This window comes from Cryptotermes secundus, unplaced genomic scaffold (genome assembly GCF_002891405.2).
Source record: "Cryptotermes secundus unplaced genomic scaffold, Csec_1.0 scaffold303, whole genome shotgun sequence".
NCBI classification, from domain to species: domain Eukaryota; kingdom Metazoa; phylum Arthropoda; class Insecta; order Blattodea; family Kalotermitidae; genus Cryptotermes; species Cryptotermes secundus.
This window is the reverse complement of record NW_019726229.1, coordinates 395,772-417,438: the sequence shown is the minus strand read 5'-3', so window position 1 is coordinate 417,438 and position 21,667 is coordinate 395,772. Positions and strand designations below refer to the sequence as shown.

Sequence of the window (21,667 nt, the reverse complement as noted above, 5' to 3'; positions counted from 1 at the left end):
ATATTCCCACATTTGCGTATTGTGGATAACGAAAGCACGTTAACATTCATACAACTGTACAAAGCTAAGCCTATGATCTGAGATCCGACACATCCCAAGTAAAGCCCATCCAGTCTACGAACAAGGGTACGTCATAACTTGTATAGGCAACCTTACGGAAGCGTAGTCAAATGTAAGTATGTTTGAATTTTTCACATGCGTATTAATACCGGAAGTGCGTTGTAAATAGAATCTAGTAACTTTCTAATGATATGACTGTTGGTCTAGAACAGGGGTCTCCAAACTTTTCGAAACGCGGGCCACATTAGGTAATTCAGCACTTTGAACGGGCTGGATAAAATGAGAAATTAATAACTCTAGGTATATGAGTTTTATTGAAAGCACAGAATTTCATAAACTAAATACAAAGTACGAGAGAGTAAATTATCGTATATTAATGACAGCAGACAGTAGCAGCAAATGCTCATATTTTCATCACAAATTATAATAAAACAATTAATGTGAATGATGGAACTCTTTTTGCATTCTTAAAATCTGATTAAATTGAGGTTCAAATTTTGAAACGCTAATCACAAGTAGCGACCTTAAATGTTCATCGGATACATTTGCCCTGTATTTCGACTTGATGTACTTCATCTGGGAAAAAGTTTGTTCACACAGATATGTCGTCCCAAAAATAGAGATAAATTTACAAGCCTGCCGTCGTAGAATGGACTAAAGTTCCGGTAGCCTTATCAATATTCCTCACTACCAATTCTGGGAACAGTTAGAGCAAAACTGGACATAAGTTGCCTTTAATACAAAAATGGTAATAAGTACGACACCGGCGGTGGTGATGATATGTTACAATTACACTGCACTACTACAAGAAGTCTTGTGCACAGGACGGCTAGTAACGAACTGCTCGCGCTACCTACATTGCCACGAAGTGACACTGCCGATCGAGGCCGAACAAGTACGAAGAAATACCGCGCAGTATACGGTCCAGAATTAGTAAAATTGTGAATAATATTAATATTAACATAATACGAAATATCAATATATTTTAAACACAATCTTAATTAATGAATTTGAAATTTGTGAACAAGTATTTTTTTTACCAGTACTCATTGGAAAATTAGTTCAATTGGCGCATTTCTGCACAATTCGTTCGCGGGCTGGATAAAATCACATCGCGGGCCGTAGTTTGGAGACCCTTGGTCTAGAAAACCGAGATTAACGGCCGTGGGAATATGTTGCGCTGACCACGCGACATCCTCTATCCAGTAAAGTTAGCATTAACTTCGCCGACAAGCGGCGGTTTCTCGGTCGGTATAGTTCGCTTGCGGACTAAAAGCCACGGGGTTTGTTTTGTTTGTGTCTGTGTGCGGCGCTTGCTGACAGTGACACGTCTGTGTTCCCGTAATAGGCGGAGTATATTACAACAAACACACCAAATACGACGCATGGGAAGAATTAGCGAAGGCTATTGGCTTCTGGATTAAACTGGTCAATTGCATATTTCGAAATTTTGAAAAGGTATTTCACGCTGGTGTACGAATGGCCCATAGCTAAATACCGCAGTGTAAGAGCCAGTCTCCCTTCAACTCAGCAGCTGCTCTGTGTGTGGTATCCTTTTCGAAATTTTCGCACTCATTAAATTAATCAGGAATTCAAAATCTGCTGGTGCTATACAAGTAAAATGTTTGTATATTTCACCAATTTCTTGGAACTTCAAGACCGCTAAAATAAAACTTGCATCGCTTATACACAGTTCTACTTCTACACAACTGCGTTTGCCATCAGCGTGTTTCTCTTCGTCTCTTATTCTTTGGCAAACATATGGTGTATGAACACAAAAGCTGACTAGCTACATGTAAAGACATGTTCCGACCACTGGCTAAGAACATTTGGTGGGTCACGAATGTGCACCTGTTCATCCTGGGGTAGTACACACCAGTGTGCAAGTCGAAGTCCAGTTGTGTTACGTTACAGCAGAATGCACATGTGTGTATCCGGCTTTAGAAGAGTGCCACAGGCAAAATTTGTGTTAAGATTCAGAGTCCATACTGTGGTATCGCAGGTTGCTTATGACGAAATTTAAAACTGTTTTTTTATCTTCCACACCCAAGATTCCTCATCTGAGAGAAAAATAGCGTGTAGGCCCAGAGTATAATTTCGTCATGGAATTTTCTGAAGTAAACCACAGAATATTTGCATATTTCAGCCTAAAAGCTGATCTTAAGTTCATTTGTATATGTCGTTGATACATTAAACTAATAAAAGAGCTCGACAGAAGGACAAAATTCGGTCTCTCGTAAACATACAACACCAGAGCTTTGTTGTTATTAGACGTGTCTGTTGTGGCAGTTTCTTTAGCAGTCAATACACAGTGAATTGGATCTCTACTCCGCTGTTCGGAGAGTGTAGGCATGCTGTTCGTATTGACGCCCATGATCGCCGGCCAGTTATATTCTGCAGTGGAATCAGCGGGCTGACTCTAAAGGCGCGTCCACATTACTCGTGCTCGTCGGGAGACTCGTCTGGCTTTTACTTGTGCTCGTAAATCTTCGTTCACACTACTTCAGTTGCTCGCCAGGCTTCGGCGCGTGAGGATCCGTATATTTACTCATAGTGTGTATAGGCTGTAGTCGTATTTCAATTTATTGGCTATAGTTTTTAAATTTAAAATTTGCTTGTCTCGTGACTTGTCATATTGTCCACATTACTCGTGCTCGTCGGGAGACTCGTCTAGCTTTTACTTGTGCTCGTAAATCTTCGTCCACACTACTTCAGTTGCTCGCCAGGATTCGGCGCGTGAGGATCCGTATATTTACTCATAGTGTGTATAGGCTGTAGTCGTATTTCAATTTATTGGCTATAGTTTTTAAATTTAAAATTTGCTTGTCTCGTGACTTGTCATATCGTCCACATTACTCGCGAGCATAGCGAGTCACACGAGCACGAGTAATGTGGACGCACCTTAAGGAATGAGCGCTATACCTTAGGAGGCCCACCATATGGGGGTGTCCGTGAGCCCGTGTGCCTTATTTTGAATGAAAAGATAAATCGCCATCTTCGTGTGTCGTTCTGACTCTTCTAGTGCCGTTTGAACTAACTGATGAATTTGAAAGAAATTGGGTTAAAACATAATGCCATTAGAGACAGTTCTAACCTCGTGTTTTTTATTATCTCCTGGTACAGATATTACCAACGTAACGGCCTTACGAACTTGCAAGGGGAGAGCGATAAAAGGCATTTGAATGTGGATGTTTCGAAGTATATGATAGTACCATGCATTGCGGGGGTATGAATGAATGAATGAATGTATGTATATATAAGGGGTGGGCCTTCTCAGCCCTTGCACCGCGACCTATAATGGTCTATGTGCTTCCCCTTTTGATTATCCCCTCCTTCGAGTAAAGCGCAGGATTTTGTACGTGGGGGCGTCGAAATAGTCGCTTGGTTCCATAAAGTATTGACTCAAGTGACGTAATCTTAAATAAGCTAAGGCCTCACATTTACACAGGACAATGGGAAGTAACTTCATTTACAGACCGAGTTTCTTCATGGCCGCAAGAACAGAAAAAAAAAAGGAAGAAAAAATTCTGAAAATGGGACGAAACTTGGTAATGCTTTAAAATATGGTTACCTCTGTCTTGGACCGCTCCTATGGTCTAGTGATCAGAGGCCCTAAGTTCCATTCCCGGCGTTACCAGATTTTCTTAGAAGTAGTGGGTCTGGAACGGGCTTCACTCAGCCTCGTGAGTATAATTGAGGAAATATTTGAAGGAAATAGCAGCTTCGGTCTAGAAAACCGAAATTAACCGTCTTGAGGATTAGTTGGGCTGACCACGCGACCCCTCTATCCGCAAAAGTTTGCACTCGCTTCGCCAACAGGCGGCGGTCGCTCGGTCGGTATAGTTCGCTTGCAGACTCAGGCCACGGAGTTTTTTTTTAGTTACGGAAGTAGTCTTCGAAACAGAGACACTTTCGCAACATTTACCTGGAGTAACTAAAGAAACCCACTAGAACCTCAAGATAGTCGGTGCCCCGGCCAAGTTTTGAACCGGGCACCTCCCGAACACAAGGCTATAGCGTTTCTACCTCTTGATGAAACCTGTTCCGTCGTATTGGTATCATAATACAGCGACGTGCGAATTGTAAATTTGTATTTATTGTTCGTGTGTATGCTGTGTCTGGGCATTAATGCCGTGTACAAAGCAAGTGCATTCAAGAACGGTCCACATATCCTCGGCCTCCGTATTGAGCCTCGTAAGATCTGATAATTCGCCGCATGTTTTTAGTTATAGCCGCCCCACAGTAGTGCCTTTTGTCAGTATACGTGTATCCTGACCGTATCATGATGGCTTGAAACTTAGTACATTACGAGACGAAGCTTCGTCGTACGAGATCTTGGATAATGTCTAAAATTATGTAAAAACATTTCTTGACAGCATTCATAGTCATCCAATTAGTCCCCAGTCAGCGCTTCATGATTTCTACATCTGGCAAAGCGTAGTTAAATAATTTGATAATCTGGAACAGTAGATGTACATGTTAACGTAGTTTCTGGAAGAACATACCTGGCAAGCACGTGCGTTCGAACGTGGCGTCCCTGCGTTAATTTGAGTTATACATCGTCGAAGTGGTAGACAGTTTCTCGTATGTGCCTGCTTTCCATTGTGAGGAACTTGGCGTAACGGTGCATATAATTCCCCACTGCCATTGTGTTTACCTCATGGAATTGTCCGTTTGTTAAAGATACAGAATTCAGTTTGTTAAATAAGCGTATTAAGAATATGTCAAACATTTTAAGTCGAAATTAGATGCGCACTTAATATGTGCGCGGTATGTGTCACGTATAGATTCTTATCCTCTTTACGCGAGGCAAAATTTTGGTGTGTCTTCGTGTGTCTGAGATTAGGCTGTGCCCGCGGGCGGGGAAAAAAAATGTTGTCGGACACAATCTTGGAGGCCACAGGTATTGAGAGCTTGGAAGTACGACGAAGTTGACGAATTAGTATTGGATTTGCTGTTTACTGTCAAAATACTGTGTTTCGTTCACAGTGATTCATGGCCGGCTGTGCGTGACACTGAAACGTGATGTTAACATACTTCTATGTCGCTGTCCCTGTTTAACGATGCTGAGGATGTAGGTTTAATATAATTAGGTTACATTAGTCACGGGGGCACGCGTAGCGTAGTTGGTTGAGGCACTGTGCTACAAGCCGGAAGGTCACGGGTTCATTTTTCGGTGAAGTCATTCGATTTTTCAATTTACGTAGTCCCACCATCTGCACTATGGCCCTGAGGTTGACTCAGCCTCTAACAGAAATGAGTACCAGGAATCTTCCTGGGGGGGGGGTAAAGGGCGGTCGGCGCGTAAGACTGACAACTATACCGCCGTCTGTGAGCCGATTGTCTAGAAACTGTGGGAACCTCGACGTCTCACAACCCTTTGGGCTTTCACGGCCTGGTACAGGGATAGTTTTACCCTTTACGTTAGTCACGAATGGTATTGTCTCTTACATAGGTGGTTCTCAACTACTTCGTTCTTGCGACCCGTGGTTCTCAACTTCTTCGTGCTTGCGGCCCGTGGTTCTCAACTTCGTGCTTGCGATCCGCGGTCCTCAACTTCTTCATGCTTGCGGCCTCTGGTTCTCAACTTCTTCGTGCTTGCGGCCCGTGGTTCTCAACTTCTTCATGCTTGCGACCCGTGGTTCTCAACTTCTTCGTGCTTGCGGCCCGATGAAATCACATTTCAGTTTTGAGGATTGGAACTGAATGTGTATAGAGTCTGTGTTGGTAGCGTGTTATAAAGTTTAACGTCAGAATATTAAGAGCCAAGCGTTTACAGTGCTCCCTCCGTCTCCTCTCGCCCCTTTCCGATTGCGTTAATCGTTAACCAGGTGGATGTAACACATTCATGCATATACGTTCTTCTTTTTACACGACCACATTCCATGGTTGAATGACCGCCCGCCGTCGCGATGGAAACGAAGCGCAGGTTGTGTAGGACCATGCGATGCTGTTCAGGCGTATTTAACTGTGCTTGGGGACAAGTTCAGCCATCACAATTTCTGTACGCTCGACAACGAATATACGCATATTCTCCAGGCCTGAAGAACCTGAAAACAAAACTTAGCGTCTTAATTTCGTTCTTTAGTTCAGAAGATGTGTCGTGGTGCTGGTGGCTCGAAGTTCCCAATTAGGGGCTAGTAACTTGTTAATAAAGACGTGTGAAAATCGGAACTACGCATATAAAACATAAAAGTAAAAAGATAAAGCTGTCCCTGTGCTTAACTAATTAAGCTCTGCACCATAAACGCGTATGGGGGAGTGGATGTATGAGTCCACGCTCTCTTGGCTTCGGCACTAGTTGGAGGTGAGTGGTCATCTTCACGCCCCGGCCACTTTAACCCACAGGGAAAGATCCCCCCCCCTCCCCGGTACCCATTGACTAGGACGCTGAGTGGGCCCCATAACCGGTCTGAACGACGTGGAGAAGAGAAAATTCTTGACCATGCCGGGACTCAAACTCCTACCCGTTCATACAACTTGTAGCCAGTCACTATGGCGACTTTCCTATCCTGGCACATAGTGATCAGTTAACAATTAAACGTAATGAAGTCCATGGATCATAGTTCTCGAGAAGTTCATGGTCTGTCAGCTGGTCAGGAAATTTCACTCCCTTTGTGGGACCTGAAGTTGCATTACGCTCTTCAGTAGAACCGTCCGCTTAATTCATAGTCTTGTTTTCCGTCTGTAATACAGTATTAATTTAACGACATTAATTCACTAAATATTCATTAAATGTTTAAAATGTCATTAAAATATATGTATATTCGGTGTTTATGCTACACGTTTCAGCCGCATAGGGCCATCTTCAGGTAACACATCTTTTAAAGGAGTCTGCTGCACTGTCTGTAACGTCAATTAGTATTCATTAAGGCACATTGTTGTTGTTATTAATTATTTTAATTCTGATGTAGGACGATTTTATAGGGTGATTTTCTTCCTATCTTATATTGCGGCTGTTTTCGTGTCCCACTGGGTGTGCCACTCGCTTAGTTGTGTGTATCTAGTGCTGCTTTGCGTTCCTTGTACATACGACTAAGCGAGCGGCACACCCAATGGGACACGAAAACAGCCGCAATATAAGATAGGAAGAAAATCACCCTATAAAATCGTCCTACATCAGAATTAAAATAATTAATAACGACAACAACGGCGTACCTCAGTGAATACAATTTGACCAAGAGCACAGTGCAGTGGACTCCTTTAAAAGATGTGTTGCCTGAAGATGGCCCTGTGCGCCAGAAACATGTAGCATAAACACTGAATGTACATATATTTTAATAATTTTAATGACATTTAGTGAATTAAGTATGAATTAATGTTGTTAAATTAATATTGTTATAAGTTATACTTCAGTGCAACAGGATGCTGAAATATAATACCACCACCTAATGCGATGTGAGCCAGGTGTATCCAGTAAACACCTTTCTTTAAGATCCACTTTAATGTTATCCTGTCATCTATGCCTGTGTCTCCCATGTGGTTTTCTATTTTTATGTTTTCCGACTAAAATGTTTATGCATGTCTCATCTGCCCCGCGCTGTTCGGCTGTGTGATCTTTGATTTGATCATCTTGATAGTAATTGATGAAAAATACAAATAATAACATTTTCTCCATTCTTTCTTCCTCTTCTTCCCTTATCTTTCGTAATAAGCAACCCAAGAAGTTGGAGAAAATGACGACTTATCATCTTTGAATGGTAGGATGGTAGTGGATAAGTGGGAGATGCGTGAAGGAACCGACCTTGGAATTTTATAAGTACTGGCTCAGCATTTGCCGTGGGAGACCGAAGAAATACGTGAAATTCTCGGTTATGAAAGCCTAGAATGAAACCCTGAGCCTTCAGAGTAAGAAGCAGGGATGCTGTGCACGCCTCACCAGAATGAATTCCAGAAGGTCCTGCCTGCAACATCGATTTCGTTGTAATTGTTAATTTAACGCGCCAGGAGTGATAGAACGATTTCTTTCGATAGGTCGTTTTGTCACCATAAGTGAAGAGATCGATGCTAACGAGCATTCATTAATAAATGAGTGCGGTCTTCAAGGTTGCCACATAGTGGTTGTTGGGGAGAGCACTACATATCGGAGGAATTGTATTTGGTCTTCAGGGCCGAACAGTAAACCAAGCAAGAAACGAGCAGTAGCAGGCGGCAAGCTAAGCGAACCGGGCATGGAAGATCGGCCATATATAGTCCGGTCCAAGCCTGATAGGAACCGCGAGAGAGAGAGAGAGACTGAAAGAATGGCCATTGTGTGTGGGGGCTATGTAAGCCGTCGAGTCCTGACATGAACTGAGAGAGAGGCAGTGGAAAAGTGACCATTGTCTGTGAGGAATATGTATGCTGGCCCAAACCTGAAAGGAACTGTGAGGGAGCCAGTGGAAGATTGTCCATTGCCTGCAAGGGGACTAGTGGGTACCGTTTCCGTTGTACCTCGGGTTGTGCCCGAAAAGTGCCATTCGCAACCTATGAAATTGAAATGGAGACAGGTATGTATGATATCTGGGGAAGAGTCTTGCGCTGATGAAAGGAGCAAGAGGCAGGGCCTAGGAGGGTGAGGGAACCATCATGATCTATGAAGAAGGGGGCAGTTTCTTGACTAACTGATCGACTGTTGGCTTGTGAAGGACTATGAATCATTGGTCTGACGCTTGCTTTGTACCTTGAATAGATGACTGTTGCCTCCTTACACGTCCCTTCTAATTCATTGTACAAAATCCTACATTTCAACGCCCCATAATCTGTGCGCATAGTAAGTAAAGGGACTATCTTCATTCCACCAATTGCTCCACAATCACCCTAACCTATCTGGGGCTGATACAATAGGCCAGAAGTGGCCGCAGTGCAAGGGACTTAGTCCCACCCCACTAGCAATAAAAAGATATAGGAATAGGCTGTGTAAAAGATTCACTGTCATTCTCTTGCACTCATAAGATTATGTATCTGAGCATAACGATTCATGAATACGTGTATTGAAACGACTGTTACGAAAATTCGCAAGCGAAGAACCAGCGTGAGCCAGGTACTAACAGACTATTCTCGACATTAGTCTGTTAGTACCTGCTCACGATAGTTCTTCGCTTGCGGATTTTCTTTTTTCTTTCCTGAAGATGGAAGGGATACGTTCCTCCGAAACGTCGGTTAACACAATATCTACATGGTGCCACATCCCAAAAAAACTGCTTTCTTCATAATCACCGCCTTGAAAACCTCAAATCTTACGTACTATGATTCCGCTGTAGGAAATTAAAGTTGTAGCTAGATTTATGAAATGCAGGCTGATAAAATAATATGGAAGTAACGTCAGTGTGACTAGATTGAATCATTTACGTGATAGGTTTCTGCTGAGCTGGATGTGTTTTGTCCCCACACGAAGTAACATAAAAGATCAGGCTTTATTTTGCCTGCGTCTTCATGAGTTCTCCTCCATACTCGTACGTTCACATGTAACAATGTTAGTTAAGGACACGCGCAAGGTGGTTGTTGATCGAAAAAAAAAAGAGCAAGGATGAAAAGCATAAACAGCAACTGTATTTACTCAGTTTATAATTTACAATATCAGTTATTACCTCTCTGGTTCATTTTGTTTTGCGTTAAAATTAAGCCGGTCTTGACACATGAATAGCTGTGAATCCTCTCTTACATTTACATTTATCTGGTAAGGAAATTCTTTTGTAAATTAGAAAATTAAGGAGTTTTGTGGTCATTGTTTCGTGTTATACAAAAAAAAACAATATAATGCATTCGATGTTACATTTTTAATGACATGAATCACATACGTTTTAAGTACAAGTCTGCAGAATTGTGATTAATATTGTCACGCTGTGGAGTGATTGTAGAGGGGTTTGGATTGGTAATCGGATGTATTGAACTCTACACTTTACAAATCACTCTCTCACACAGTCTTGAACAAACCGAGTTTCTATTTTTTTGTTTTGGAATATTCATAAATGATGCGTTTAGTTTTAAAATAAGTATTGATCTTACTTTCGTGTATGTGCTTGGTGACTTGACTTAGAGAATAGTAGCGCATGAATTTAACAAAAGTCATTCAGTAAGGATTCTAGTGCCATTACAGAACTATTTGAGAAATTTTAATAAACAGTTCTGTGTAGCATCATGTGTTGTATTAAAAACTCCGCGGCCTTTAGTCCGCAAGCGAACTATACCGACCGAGCAACCGCAGCTTGTTGGCGAAGTTAGTGCAATCTTTTGCAGCAGATAGAGGGTGTCGCGTGGTCAGCGTAACGAATCCCCGCGGCCGTTAATCTCGGTTTTCTAGCCCGGAGCCGCTACTTTTCCATTGAAACAGCTCCTCAGTTATCCTCACGAGGCTGAGTGGACACCGTTTCAGACCCACTACTTCTTATAAAATCTGGTAGCGCCGGGAACCGAACCGGGGACCTCTGGATCTGTAGGCAGGAACTCTGTCAGTTATATTTATTTCCGTCAGTACAATTTCTGTACGTTATTTATCTGTTACTGTTTATCCCTTTGGGCCCTCAACAGGTATGCACATTTACTGTTGGCTGCGCTGCTCACTCCTTGGGCAGGGTAAGGAAGATAAGGGATGGGCGAAACATATAGCAGGTATATACAGAATTTGTGCTGACAGAAATAAATAACAGTTGGCTTTATGGAAGACATATCAAACTCGGATCGGTCTGGCACCTTGGAACAAACGCGCGAAATCGTCGTAGTGAAAGTGAGTGGTAGTCCTGAGAAGCCGATGACTTTGATTTCGTGGGATACGTCACGCTACAGATGTTCACAGGGTGGATTAATAGCGTAGCTAATCTTCAGCATTAATTGAAGATATGCTAATAATGATTCAGAGTTACGCGTTTTTCTTCCCAGCATGACTGCTTTGAGGCAAGTCAGGACACGTGAACGTGCTCGAGTATCAAAGTAGAAATAAAATAAAGTGTATTCCCTTTGGTTCCGGGCGTTTTGGATGTTCTGCAGAACAACTTTTTCAGTTCTTCACGATGGGAAAAGATGAAATAACTATTATTTAATTACAGTTCATGTGATAAACGATCTTTGCAAAACGAGAGTGTTTAGGTCTACGTAGTATGTGTAATATTAAGGCAGCGCCATAGCTCAAGCGGTTAGTCGCTGGCTTCCTACCGCGGCGGGCCGGGTTCAGTCCCGGGTCTGGTCAAGTGGGATNCATACCTCTGCATTCCTCTCTTGTGCTGCTGAACCGCGCACTGCCAGACCTTGCGGTTTGAGGATTGATAGAATTCAAAGTAACGGTAGACGACGTACTGGTTGAGGCCTAGGCCAGTGTTATTTCCGTTACAAAAATATCCACTACCTGTGAACTGGACCCAACTGTCCCCTCAGCAGTTTTCATGGTTGTCAGTTGATGTCTTTACCGGGAGAAGCGCAGCGAATTTTTCAGCCAAGGTTGCGGAGAGCGAGGCTGCCGCACATGATTGACTTCATTACTCATATGGACCGAGATTACTTCCTTTTCAAGATCTTTATCCTCCCACACATCCCGGATCCCCAGCACGCGTCCGGAAACCCATTACAGGAAGCCGGATAAGATGACGGGAATATTTCTGTACCCACGATGAAGGTCGCTAACCTCTTTTACAAGAATGTTTTTTCTTCTTGCTGTTACTGAATAAAACGGAATTAATCCCGGGCTTAAATACGTTTATCGTGGCTCCTTGGATTTTCAGGAACATTTTTCTAAAATTTATAGCTGTGTGTATGCTAAGGTGGCAGGCCGCTTGGTCCGTAGATCTACTGGTTTCTCGCTTGTGTCACTCAGGTGGAGCCATATGTTCCTCTGAAACGTCGGACTTTCTGCGATCTACACGACGCTACAACCCAAAAGATTGAAATTCGGCAGTATATAAATATATTTCTTATGTAATGTGTAGATATGCTTTCATGTGCCTAACTGCAGCTGCCATCTTGACTGACTGTTGTCTAGCAACGAGCTATAACATTCGTCCACTGAGACACATCTTCTATTGTTGCATGTTGGAACGTGTTTACCGAGCCGTTGCCTACAAACGCTTTGAGCAAATCCGTTACAGTGCCATTTCCCTGAGCACAAAATGTGGCCGCCAGACATGTAGAAGCGGGCCGTTTAAAATCATCTTTTCCGTAATTGAAAACTGATACCTCCTAATTAAAATATGGTTGCCACCCATGCTTTATCGGGCAAATATCTCCGCGTTCCCGGATCATAAAGGTTAATATTACAAAAGTTGGATAGCTGTCTTTCATACTGGGAGTGACGTTTCTTGAGTTCAGTAGCATTTCTTGGCGGTTCAGATCTGTTGCATTTATCACCGTACAAAAAATTCTTTCGGCTTTTTTCTTTCAAGTTTGGCACGCGAGCTGTGAAAAAAATTCACGATCCAGTTGTTCGTGTATAAGAGTGTATACATGTGACAAAAAATATCTCAGTGCATCATGTTCATGAGAGCGAGCCTGTCCTGGTTGCAATGCACGCACTAAGACTGCACAGAAACACGCCGACATCAAGCCCTACTTAAAGAGTAGCTGCAAAATAAAAAAGTTATATAACGTTAAACATCGCATTTTATTACATACACGATATGGATGTACCATTTTACTTGAATAACTAAGTTGGTGTCATGCACCCATCTTACGTATAGTCTGGAGAATAGAAGTGCATTGTAGTTATTCCAGTTACGGAATAGCCATATTTAGATAATCTTTCGTCTCTCCCCTTTCATCATTGTTACAGTAGAACATGCGAGAGCGACATCTGCCTTCATACGAACCTGAAAATATTTCATATTTAAGGAATAAATTATTTCGTCTCTGACATTAAGGGAGGAACGTAGACTGAGGTTGTTTGAGAACAGGGTGTTGAGGAGAATATTTGGACCAAAGAGGGATGAAGTGACAGGAGGTTGGAGAAAACTGCGTAATGAGGAGCTTCATAACTTGTAGTCTCCTCCAAGTATAATTAGAATGATCAAGTCGAAGATGAGGTGGGCAGGGCATGTAGCACGAATGGGGGAGACGAGGAATGCATATAGGGTATTGGTGGTAAAGCCAGACCACTGAGGGACGAAGGCGTAAGTGGGTGGACAGTATTAAAATGGATCTTAGATAGATAGGATGGGATGGTATGGATTGGATTGATCTGGCTCACGAGTGGAGAGCTCTTGTGGACACGATAATGAAGTTTCGGGTTGTATAAGATGCTGGGAAATTCTTGAGTAGATGCAGATTTGGCTTCTCAAGAAAGGCTCAGCTCCATAAGTAAGTAAGTAAGTTACAGTACAGATGACAGTGGCCGTGCGGTCTAATGCATGAATCGTCTTCGCCCGCTTGAACACTTGGATCATGAGTTCGAATTCCATTAGAGGCATGGATGTTTATGTGCTTTCATGCTGTGTTTGTGTTCTGTGTCTAGGTAGCGGCCTTGCGACGAGCTGATCTCCCGTCCAAGGAATCCTACCGACCGTGTATAGGATTAAGAAACTGGAAAAGCGGGAAGGTCCAGAGGGCTGTAAAGATAGAGAGAGTGTTAGGTACAGAATATTATACGCCAGCATTCTGGCGCACTTTCTCTCCTAACTTCGTCTTCTCACTCCTTGCCGTCCTTGTGCAGCTTCGTCGATATATCTGTATTCACACTTAACATCTTCGTGTCTTCTCATTGTACACACTACGTGTTTCGACCTTACTGGCCATCGTCAGAGACGAAGACGTCGGAGTGTGAATATATCGTCGAAGTTGCACAAATATGGCAGGTGGTAAGAACACGAAGTTAGATTGCAGTACAGAATTTATTGCCGCCAGTATAAGACCTCTTTGGACTTATTCAGTCCACATAATGATCGTTTTCTTGACATAGGGAGGCACGCGGTAGCGTAGTTGGTTGAGGCACTATACTTCAAGCCGGAAGGTCACGGATTCGAGTCCCGATGAGGTAAATTTTTCAATTTGTCTAAGCCTTCCAGCCGCACTATGGCCCTGGGTTCGACTCGGCCTCTAACAGAAATGTGTACGAGGAATCTTCCCGGGGGATAAAGCGCGGCCGTGAGGCTCACAACTTTACCGCCATCTGTGAGCCGACTGTCTAGAGAAAATGTGGGAGCCTCTACGTCTCACAACCATGTGGGTCTCCACGGCCTGTTACAGGGATAACTTAGAGATAGCAAAGAGTTACCGCTCTTTCCTTTTTTGCCGATGAATGTTAGATTTGGTTGTGTGGCTTTCCCAATACCTAAAGAGTTTCAGGAGTGTGTGAGGAAGATCGCATAACTTTTGTCTCCACAAAAGTCGCGGTATAATGACGCACCTCCGACAGATATCCCGACCGAATCCTAGATTTCTTGGTTTTATGTGTTACAGCAAGGGTGTCGCCATTCACAGGTGAGATTGAGAATACAAAGAAAGCTTCAGTACGGCCGGTTCTTGTGCCAAACTGCGTGCTGGATGCCTTTTCTTGCAAGCTAGAGCTCCAGCAAGACTGTAACAGGACTGACATTGAATAACTGAAACATAACAGTAACAGTTTGACGTTATCTTAACAATGTTCCATCACATTACCATTATCACTGTACGTGTTTCTTTTCAAATTCTGAGGCTATTTCGGTGAAGAAATTTAGGCCACGTCAGAAAATAGCGTTATATATTATTGAATATGTTTTCAGAGTTCTTATGAGTGCATCATACTTAAGGTAAAGGTAAGGTAAGATAAAGCTATCCCTGTAACAGGCCATAAAGGCCAATAGGATTGTGAGGCGTCGAGGCTCCCACATTTTCTCTAGACAGTCGGCTCACAGATGGCGGTAAGTTTGTCAACGCGCCTGCCGTCCTTTACCCCCCAGGAAGATTCCTGGTACTCGTTTCTGTTAGAGGCTGAGTCGACCACAGGTACATAGTGCGGCTGGAAGGATTAGGTGAATTGAAAAAATCCACCTCATCGGGACTCGAACCCACGACCTTCCGAGTTGTAGCATAGTGCCTCAACCAGCTACCCTGCCGCGTGCCCACATTATACTTAAGCTGTTTTTTTTAATTCTTTTCTGTAACGACAATATCTCAGCTCTGAAGTTTACATAGGGTCCGATGGGAGAAGGATTGTGAGTGATTGATGGGGAAGGATTTGGGAACGAAGGGGGTACTACGTCGGCATTTACCTGCAAGGAATAAGGAGAATCACAGGGACACTCTGTAACGATATCTGCTCTCTGGAGGTCGAGGGTTCAAATTTTAATCCCGCGAATCCGCGTAGCGCTAACCACTAAATTACGGCTTTTGGGTAAATTTGCTTAAACAAAAATATCTAACTATGAAAATTGCCATCTTCTGGGATATAGCGCCGTGTAGTCCGTATATGAACCGATGCTTCGGGGGAACATATCACCTCCATCTTCAAGGTCGAAAATCAGCCGACCAAGAAACCAGCGAGAACAGGTGGCTAGGCAGAATGAGATAGAGGTGATACGTCCCTCGGAAACGTCGGCTTATATACAGACTACACGAGTTATGTCTCAGAAGATGACAATTTTCATTAATACTGCTGTAAGAACCTCAAATCCTATATATCTGACTGTTCATAATTGTCCTAACGCCTTAAGTTTCTCGTATTTTTTTGTGTTAGGTGTTCACAGAAGCTTTATGTCGAAAACCATGAATCATAAATCATTATGCGTATAAAGCAGACGAATCGTATCGAGGAGTGCTCACAGATTTGGACATAACCGTAGTAGAACTGGTAGGATTTAAAATTGTGTTTGAGGCACTCGCGGAAAGTGGTTAGCTTTTTTATAGTTTATTTCACGGCCTTGTTACTTTTTCCATTATTTATTTCACGGCCCTGATGCGAGCTGGGTTATCCTCCTGTCACGTCCCTTTCTCTTCATTTGGTACTTAGCTGTTATCGTACCAACCTTAGAACTGTGGCGTTGAGAAATTGGCCCTGTGGTAGAAATTTACGAATGCTGAGTTGTGACGATGTGGTGACCTATATTATGCTCCTCAGACAGCTCCAAAGAGACGATAGAGATAGTCACGAAGACCTCTACTTAGTTCCGGTCAGGCCGCGCCATAGCTCAAGCGGTTAGTCGCTGGTTTCCCATCGCGGCGGCCCGGGTTCCATCCAGGGTCTGGTCAAGTGGGATTTATGGCGGACAAAGTGGCGCTGGGGCAGGTTTTCTCCGAGTACTTCGGTTTCCCCTGCCAACCTTCATTCCACCAATTGCTCCATAATCACCCTCACCTATCAACTGGGGCTGGTACAATAGGCCAGAAGTGGTCGCAGTACAAGGGACTTAGTCCCACCCCACTAGCAATAAAACATAGTTCCGACCAAGATTCCAGCTGCCTGTCTCGAATTCAGGTCTGCTAAGCTGCATCTGAGTGTCCTATTTAAACAGTAAATGGACACACATGTTGGACGTAGCTTTTGTCTCTTTGTAGATTAAAATAACGATTAGGAAGCTGACTGTGCTGCCGTCAGCATGAAAAAGTGTTTAGGAGCCGGCATAGCTCAGTCGGTATGGCGACAGGCTACTTGCTGGACGACCGAAGGGTTGGAGTTGGAGTCCCAGAAGAATCAAGAAATTGTTTTTCCCACGTCGCCCAGACCGGCTCTGGGGCCCACCCAGCTTTCTATCCAGTGGGTACAGGGGGCTCTTTCCCCGGGGTTAAAGCGGCCGGGGCGTGAAGATGGCACTCACCGCCAACTAGTGCCGAGGTCAAGTAAACGTCTGTCTATATATCCACTCCCCCATACGCCTTCATGGCGTAGTGCTTAATTAGTTAAGCACAGGGACAACTTAACCTCCATTTTACCTTTTATGTACTCTGGCGCGTTAGATCGAGCTAATATCTATGCCCGGTCCGAGAATAGGTTTGATACTTTCCCTGATGATGGAAGTAGAGCCAGTTTCTGAAATGTTTTTATTAAAGAACGATACGATGGAAAATGCCTAACATGTATGTGGGTTTCATAACCCATATCCATCACACGTTAGTTCAGATATGCCTGTGTTAACATATAACAAACACTCATAAAAGTAAGTAAAGTAAAGCTATCCCTGTAACATGCCGTGGAGGCCCATAGGGTTGTGAGATGTTGAGGTTCCCACATTTTCTAGACAATCGTCTCATAGATGGCCGCAAGGCTGTCAGCCCTACGCGCCGGCCGCCCTTTACCCCCAAGAATATTCCTGGTACTCATTTCTGTTAGAGGCTGAGTCAACTCCAGGGCCATAGTGCGGCTGGAAGGATTAAGGTCAGTTGAAAAAAAAATCCAATGACCTCATTGGGACTTGAACCCGCGACCGTCCGGCTTGTAGTATAGTGCCTCAACCAACTACGCTACCGCGTGCCCCCAAAACAAATACTCATACTTTTTAAAGTAAAACAAGGGTTGCTGTACGGGCTTTCGTCTTCTGAGAAATAACGCGGCATGGTCATACTTCATGTTGGTTCTTTGTGTGGCTCATTCTTGTGCCCTTAAGATGGAGGCGACGTGTTCCTTCGAAATGTTGGTTGACTTTTAATCAGGCTACACGGCGTTATATCCCGGAAGATTAAAGTTTTTTAAAACCAGCACTGTGAGAACGTCAGATGCTATAGTGGTTGCTGTAATGAATACTTTCTTGAATTGGTACGAGAGTAACGGTATCTTCTCGTTATGTCATAATGATGCGATCCCCTTCTTCTTCTTCTTCTTCTTCTTCTTCTATCTGCAGCTGTTTTGTTATGCAGTATTTAGATTCGTCAGATTCCGTGCGTTACCGTGCACCCCAGGTAGTCTTAACTTCAGATTGCTGCAACCCGTTGTGCCTACTTTATAGCCTTGATATTGGCTTGTCCCGAACCTGCCCTACGAACATTAGTGCTGGGCGACTGCAGAGTGGCCACAGTGGCGAGAAATGGAAGCAAAGAAAAATTTGGACAAGGCCAACACACATTTTCTAAACGCTGCTAGGAAACTAGATAAGCGACAATCGGCTTCTGAGGGAACACGTTAGTCGTATACGATTTTGAGTCCTACATTGAATTCTGTGTTGATTCGTTGCAGGTACAGATCTTTCTTACACAAAGGTGACATAAAATGAGCCCCATATCACGCCGCATGTAATCGGGGACGTGAGTTATGTTTCCTTTATCTCGTTAAATGTATGCTAGATAAAGTGTCACCACAATTCCCCTCCCCCCTTCCATATAAAATGTAATCTAAACTCTTCTATTAACCCAGAAATGAACACGTAGACAGTCGGACAGACACAACCTGCCAGTCGTGCTTTTATTTCCTGAACTGGCACATTTGAAATACGTAATAAAGATTTATGTTGTGTGCGGAATTCGACCTCTCGAACAGAGATCGAAGTCTCGCAACTTTTAAGGCCGTGACATCATGACCGGCCTTATCTAGCTTTCCTAAATGACGCTTTGCCGTTCAGGCCTACTTAACAGAGTTGTTTGCTTTGCGTATGGAGGTGACAGGTGGATTTGTTGATTTGCGTTTTCTGACAGTGGTGTCAGTGAACCTGCCTTGCGCTTGACTTCTTATTTGTTGTAAGTAACCATAGTACTGCAACCGCTACTTGGCACCTGGTTTATGAACTTGTAAATGGGGAACCAGTTACTACCATCAGCGTGGCCTTAAAGTCAACTGAATGGCATCTTCCATGATGGAAACTCATAGTTTCCCTGATGTTTATAAAAGATTATCTTTGTTGAAATATATAAACCACGTGTTACACAAATATGGTCTTTGAATCCACAAACAGTGAAGCTGAAGTGAACTGTGTACCATGAACAATGCCCTGTAGAGCAGCGGCACTCACCGATAAAACGGGGTGAATTTTTCTAGGGCCCTTATACTCCCTTGTTTCACAAAAAAATAATACACTAAAAATTGAACATACTAATCAGAAATGTTTTTACAAAGAAAATGTAATTTCACGTATATATCGCAACAGAAGACATTGTAGGATTCGGGAAGTTGAGACATAAATGCCTTTGTGTAGTATCGGTAAGCGCCGGCTACTCTCTTATGTCATAAAATACGTATGTAACCACCGCGAGACCCTCAAGTTCTACAGCAGTATCGGAGTTCAGTATACACCGTATGAAACGGAAAAGGTCAGTGGTTGTGTAAAATTAGTAATTTTCGCGTTCTTTGTACTGTTAGGCTAGGAACACACAGCGACATCGGTCGTACGGGAAAATGTCGTACGATTTTTTTGCCGTATGACCTCCTTTTCACACCAGAGCGACCAGATACATTTCTTTGCTCTCCGACTGTCGTACGATGCCTCATGTCGTCACGTATGAAAGCTAAGACTACACTATATTCTACTACTTGATGCGACATGAACCGTGCGTGCGTCGTACGATGTCGCTGTGTGTGTTCCTGCCATTAGGGTTTGGTTGGCGGATATAATGCGGATTTTCTGCTAAGAGGAACTTGGTGGCATACAGGTATGACCAAAACTTCTTTCTCCTGTTACGTACTATTTCTTTTTCATTTATGTATTTTCTGTAGGTCGTAAATTTATTTTATCATTGTGGCCATGGTGTGTCATACATTGTAAACACATGCAAGTATCACACGTCTTTCCGAAATATCGCTCCCAGGAACATTTGTAAATGTTCTCTGATTGCCCCTTCTAACCCCGGACAAGAAGACTAATCTGTTCCTAAAATAACTTTCGCCTGCTTCAGGAAGGCAAGTAGTATGAGCGGATGAGTGTCACAAGAGCTTCTACCTGCTCTGGAAGGGTGGACGGAATTTATTATTATTGTTATGGCTGTACAGCCTACGTACTCGGTAGGTTTTCTTGGACGGGGGACCAGCCCGTCGCAAAGTCTTTACCCACACACAGGACACCACAAACACAGAAAAAACGCACACAATACAGACATCCTTGCCTTGAGTGGGATTCGAACCCAGTATCGAGCGGTCGAAGACAGTTCATGCCTTAGACCTCGAGGCCATTGTGTTCGGTGGGTATTTGGAATAATGTGTCCGAAGCATGACCGTCTCTGTGGTCTAGCGGTCAGAATTCGTAGTTACAGATCCATAGGTCCCGGTTTCGATTCTTGGCACTGCCAGATTTTCTGTGAAATAGTGGGTCTGGAACGGGCTCCACTCGGCCTCGTGAAGATAATTGAGGAGCTACTTGGATGGAAAAGTAGCGGCTCCGGTCTAGACAACCGAGATTAACGGCTAGAACCACCATACCGGAGATATCATTGAACGAAGACATTTTCTTGCATAAGGTTGCCTGTTGGAGGTGGGACGTAAATCTACCCTGGTAGATAATTTAGACGGGCTTTAATTTAGTGACAAATTCATTAAGCAAAGAGGAGCTTATCAGTACAGAGGAACAGATTTGAATGAATTCTGTTGTCAGTGATGGAAGCTGAACACCGTCCCATTACAAAGTTAGGTGGAGAACATCATGCGACAGGAGACATTAAAAAAAGTAAAGATATCCCTGTACCAGGCCGTGAAGGCCCATAGGGTTGTGAGACGTTGAGGGTCCCACATTATCTAGACAATCGGCTCAAAGATGGCGGTAAGGTTGTCAGCCTTACGCGCCGGCCGCGCTTTACTCCCCAGGAAAATTATTTAATTAATTCCTGGTACTCATTTCTGTTAGAGGCTGAGTGAACCCCAGGGCCTAGTGCGGCTAGAAGGATTGGGTCAGCTACAGGAATAAATAATCTGTAGTAATATTACCAGTCCTAACTACAATTTGTGTGAAGGTAAAGTTGTCTGTGTGCGTAACTAGTTAAGCACTACGCCATCGAGACGTATGGGACATTGGATGTATAGATTCACATATTCTTGACCTCGGTATTATTTGGAGTTGGGTGGTCAGCTTAACGCTCCGGCCGCTTTACCCGCGGGAAACCCCAGACGCTGTGGAGAAGAGAAAATTTTTTCACTGCCGGGAATATATCACGAGAAACATTACAGGAATAAACAGTTTGCATTAATACTGCCAGCCCTAACTAGAATTTGCGCACTTGTATAAATTAAGCCGCAGAACTGTAGACTTGGGTTTGAGAAACACGGCTGTTTCAAGCCAGAAGAATGTGCGGAGTGACCAGGATTGGAGCAGACATGGACGGGATCAGCCGGTGCCAAACGGTGGGCATTTCCTTCTTGACGCGTAGGAAGCAATATGAAAGTTGTACATCATATCATTTGAAAGAACAGCGACGGATCCGCTTTGCAGACTCTGCGTTGACCTGGTTAATGTCTCACGCAGGTTTGAGAAATTCCGGCCTACCAAGTACAGTAATCAGACAGTGGTTGTAGGGCACTTATATGCCAAAAGAAAGTGTTCTAATATTGCATACGTTGTCATCCGCTGGCAAATATCATTAACTAGACAAGGAAAGATTATATTTCTTAACTATAAAATGGTTGTTTGAACGTGTTTAGCTTATCTGTTTTCGTTGGAAGAAGAGGCGTGAAATGGCATGAGCGTAGGAAGTGGTCGAGTTGCCTTTGGTGTAGGATGTTGGTACATCCAAAAGACTGACTCCCAGAAAAGTGTCGTTTGGCTGACGTAGACTGGAATAGAAAGGAAAAGTACTCTTCTAGCACGTTCAGTGTTAACTGTAA

At 43.5% G+C, this 21,667-nt stretch overlaps 1 protein-coding gene across 5 annotated transcripts in view; it reads left to right on the top strand.

Moving 5' to 3' along the window:
• LOC111864017 (formin-binding protein 1-like) overlaps positions 1-21,667 on the top strand; it is a 168,628-nt gene that overhangs the window by 25,013 nt on the left and 121,948 nt on the right. Inside the window, exon 1 of one of the 5 annotated variants that reach the window (XM_033751296.1) lies at positions 19,461-19,509. The exons of the other annotated variants lie outside the window; for them this stretch is intronic. The gene's annotated coding sequence lies outside the window, so the exon portion shown is untranslated. Of the gene's footprint in view, positions 1-19,460; positions 19,510-21,667 lie in introns of those variants that run through there. 5 annotated transcript variants of the gene reach the window in all.